General features: G+C 41.0%; 1 pseudogene; it reads right to left on the reverse strand.

The window, feature by feature from the left end:
- Nucleotides 1-2100: 2100 nt before the first annotated feature.
- LOC118891420 lies at nucleotides 2101-2213 on the reverse strand (annotated as a pseudogene).
- Between the last annotated feature and the right edge of the window lie 2370 nt (nucleotides 2214-4583).

Here is a 4583-nt window from a genome sequence, read left to right on the forward strand (position 1 = left end):
CTGGAATGTGTGTGGCGGGCAGAGTAGGAAGGCTCTCTGATGGTTGCCTCTGTGTCCAGGCTCAGGAACCAGGACCTCAACATTCCTGAATACCAAGCATCCTTTCATCAGGCTTCCTAAGCAGGGGTCTCCAGTCCTCCTTCCTCCCCTGGGAAAGTCCTCTTAAAGGGTCTGCAGCAGCAACATGGATGGACCTAGAGACAATCATACTGAGTGAAGTAAGTCAGACAGAGACAAATGTCATATGATATCACCTCTATGTGGAATCTAAAATATGACACAAATGAACCTGTCTATGAAATGGAAACAGACTCACAGACATAGAGCACAGACTTGTGGTTGCCAAGGGGCAGGGCAGTGGGGGAGGGATGGATTGGGAGTTTGGGGTTAGTAGATGCAAACTCCTATATATAGGTTGGATAAACAACAAGGTCCTACAATATAGCCCAGGGAACTATATTCAACATCCTGTAATAAACCGTAATGGAAAAGAATATGAAAAAGAATATATATATGTGTAACGGGGTCACTTTGCTGTACAGCAGAAATTAACACAACACTGTAAATCAACTATACTTCAGTTACATAAATTAAAAAAAAAGAAAGGGTCTACAGCAGTGTCCCAGCCCCGTCAGACCTCTGTGGGCCCCGCTGTCCAGCAGGCGGCTCAGACCTTGGGGTTAGCAGGTGGTTCCAGCGGTGGGTGCAGGGAGGAGCTGGCCCTCCCCCCCCCAACGGGGCCGGGGGCACCAGAGAGAGGGCCCCGCCTCTTCCTGTTTATTCCTGCAGAGGGGTCACCTCGGGACCCCTGACAGGGGCATTTAGAAAGTCCTTGCCAGTGGGCAGCTGCCTTGCAAAGAGGGGACTGCTGAGAGGCCGCAGGTCAGCCCCCAACCGGCCTGCTGCAAAATTTTTCCAGCTGGTTTTCTATCAGAAGAAAAATCCGTTTTTCATTTTCAGTTGAATGTTCTCAGCCTTAAAATGTGCGCCTTTTGTTCATTCTAATTCGCCTACATTTGCATAAAACAAAAGTTCATTTTCAGAGCAGAATGCAGGGCGGCTGTGCACAATTCCAGTTATTGTAGAGAAAAGCTGTGTGCCTAACTTTTTATTCGGCAAGAAAAGAATATATCTAAGATGGTAACGTGGGTGTTTCCTGGAACTCATACTGGTGATGTCTTGTCTGCCGCTCAAGAAACAATGGGCACTTATTTGGGATTTCTCAGATTTAGTTACAGTATTTTGATTTTTCATTTCCAATGGCTCTTGACTGTTAAGTGGGTGAAAAAAATGAGTTAATTTCTTGAATATTTTAAATACTTGTCCTCAGTTCTGATTTTACCTACAGTGGAAACATCTGAAAGTTTATAATGTTAATAACATCATTCCATCAAGCTAATATGAACTGAAGAACATTAAATAAATATTTTGGTGTAGATCATGACACAAATATTTCCAGTCCTGAGCTAATTTCTGTGTACACACACACACACACAAAAACCCCCAAACCAAACACTTTTCTTCCAACACTACTGAACTGTACACGTAAAAACGCTTAAGATGGTAAATTTTATTTTATGTGTATTTTACCACAATTTTTAAAAATCCACTTCTCTTCTAAATCTTCAAAATTTGGAAGCATTCATTTAATGAAGAAAGAAGTACTTTCTGGGAATTCCCTGGCGGTCCAGTGGTTAGGACTTGGCGCTTTCAGTGCTGAGGCCCGGGTTCAATCCCCGGTCGGGGAACTGAGATCCCGCAAGCAGCACTGTGCAGCCAAAAAAAAAAAAAAAAAAAAAAGTACTTTCAAGAACTGCTTACTTCAGTTTGAGAGACCTGTGGATTTATTTCCACATAAAGTCAGTGATTATGAAGGCTTAATTTCTTTCTTTCTTTTGCAGCATTCAAACTCTTAGTTGCCGCATGCATGTGGGATCTAGTTCCCCAACAAGGGACCAAACCCCGGGCCCCCTGCCTTGGGGGCGCAGAGTCTTAACCACTGGACCACCACGGAAGTCCCTGAAGACCTAATTTAAAATAAACAAACCTTTCAGATGTGATCTACATATATATATTTTTGAACTCAGAGGACATTTAATTAAAAGTAGGCAACAGCTCCACAAATTTGTGCGTTATCCTTGTGCAGGGGCCATGTTACTTAATCTTTGTTGTTTTGTTCTAATTTTTAGCATGTGTACTGCTGAAGAGAGCACCAGATGTTATAACTCTAGACCAGATTACTTGGCATCTCAGAATTACAGAACAAGAGGCCTAAGAGTCACCTCGAGGTTTTCAAGTGTTTTTCTACAAATGGGCAAGTTGAATTCTAGGTTGGGTCAAGAAGCTAGGACATGCTTCTGAAGTCATCCTCGGAGGAGAGCCACCCCACAACAGGATACAAACTGAGCCCTGAAAAGTCAAACACGCTCTAGAAAACTTGTTTCAAAAACAGAGGTTCCTTCCACCCCAAACAAAACAGCGGTCCCCTGCCCCACTTCACCTCTTTCCCACTCTCCAGAAGCAGCCACTTTCATTTTGCTTCATCTCCAAATCTCTGCTACTTATTGATTAGTCATGGTTAAGTGGTGCCAGTTGTCTTATCCTGTGGAAGATGAGGATTGAACCCTCTTTCACCACCATCAACACATAGACACAACCCCTCTTCCTCTCAATAAGGTCATGTTGTAAGTTCAGTTACTAATCCATGTTTCCATTACTACTACGATGAAATGTGCCAATCACAGCTGAGTCATGTAATATACTATGGTGACTTTTCCTCTCCTGCTTATCTTAGGATTCTTTTTTTTTTTACACTTATTTAAAAAAAATTTAATACAATTTTTAAATGTTACTTCTCATTTACAGTTATTACAAAATATTGGCTATATTCCCCACGGTGTACAACATATCCTTGAATCTATCTCACACCCAATGGTTTGTGCCTCCCACCCCCCCCAGTGGTAACCACTAGTTTGTTCTCTATATCTGTGTCTACTTTTTTGGGTTATATTTAGGAGTCTTTTTTTTTTTCTGTTTTATCATTTAAATTTTATTATTTTATACAGCAGGTTCTTATTGGTTATCTGTCTTATACATATTAGTGTATATATGTCAATCCCAATCTCCCAGTTCATCACAGCACCACCACACCCGGATTCTTTTTTGAATAAGTAACTCTTTTTTTTAAAAAAATCAATCAATTTATTTATTTATTTATTTATTTATGGCTGCGTTGGGTCTTCGTTGCTGTGCGCTGGCTTTCTCTAGTTGGGGCAAGTGGGGACTGCTCTTTGTTGCGGTGCACGGGCTTCTCATTGCAGTGGCTTCTCTTGCTGCGGAGCACAGGCTCTCGGTGCGTGGGCTTCAGTCGTTGTGGCTTGCGGGCTCAGTAGTTGTGGCTCACAGGCGCTAGAGTGCAGGCTCAGTAGTTGTGGCTTGTGGGCTCTAGAGCACAGGCTCAGTAGTTGTGGTGCACGGGCTTAGCTGCTCCGCAGCATGTGGGATCTTCCTGGACCAGGGCTCGAACCCGTGTCCCCTGCATTGGCAGGCGGATTCTTAACCACTGCGCCACCAGGGAAGTCCTCTGACTTTTTTGTGTGTATGACTTTTCGGCAACTTTCTCAACTTCATCTTCTAACCTTCTTATTGTTTCTATTTTCAAGACTTTTTTTGTTTTCTCAGTATTTCTTTCTTATGACCCCTTGGTTTTTTGTTTTGTTTAGTGGAGACAAACTCTTTTTTCACTATGTCAAAATCTTGAGGCTCTTATTATTAGTTTTTTTTTTCCCCAAGTTCTAGAATTTATATACCAGTGCTATTCTCAATAGACACAAACTGAAAATCACTCATATTGTAATACACATTGGAATAAATTAATTAATAGTTAAATATTTACACTATGGAATCCTATGCAACAGTGGCAATGCATGATCACAACAGGCAACCATATAGGCGTATTCACAAACAACATAAAATAAAAAAGCCCAATCCAAAAGTGGTTATACTGTGCCATAACATTTATATAAAATACAAAATACAGGTAAAGTTATCTTTTTGTTAGATACCAGAACAATATTAAACCTTAAGGGGAGTCACTAGAATGGGACCAGGGGGCCTCTGAGTATCTGGCAATTTTCTGTGTCTTTATCTAGAAGCTATGTATAGAGTGTATTCAGATGCTGAATTTTCTGAAATTTGTCATTTCCTTACAAACCATGCATGTTTTTAGTTGTTTTTTATACATAACAAAAAGTAAAAAAGATAGACTAGGGAAGGTAATTATATTAGCACTTTAATATCCATGCTTTTCAAGGTGGAAGTGAAAGGTATTAAATTTAGTATTAGTTTTTAAAAATGTTTTGTTCCCCTTTCATAGTTCCACTTTCCTCCATACTATTATTATTATTTTCTGTTCTGATCCTGTCATCGTAAAGGCTTTCTTCACATGCTTCGTGACCCTCGGCTGTCTGTACATATTTAAGGTGGGGACACGACGATGCTGACTGGAAGCAATTGGTTCATAGGAGAAGGACTGTTGACTGTGGCATTTCTGAAACTGTGCTTCTTTGGGTACTCCTTGTAAC

Source organism: Balaenoptera musculus, chromosome 2 (assembly GCF_009873245.2).
Source record: "Balaenoptera musculus isolate JJ_BM4_2016_0621 chromosome 2, mBalMus1.pri.v3, whole genome shotgun sequence".
Lineage (NCBI taxonomy): Eukaryota > Metazoa > Chordata > Mammalia > Artiodactyla > Balaenopteridae > Balaenoptera > Balaenoptera musculus.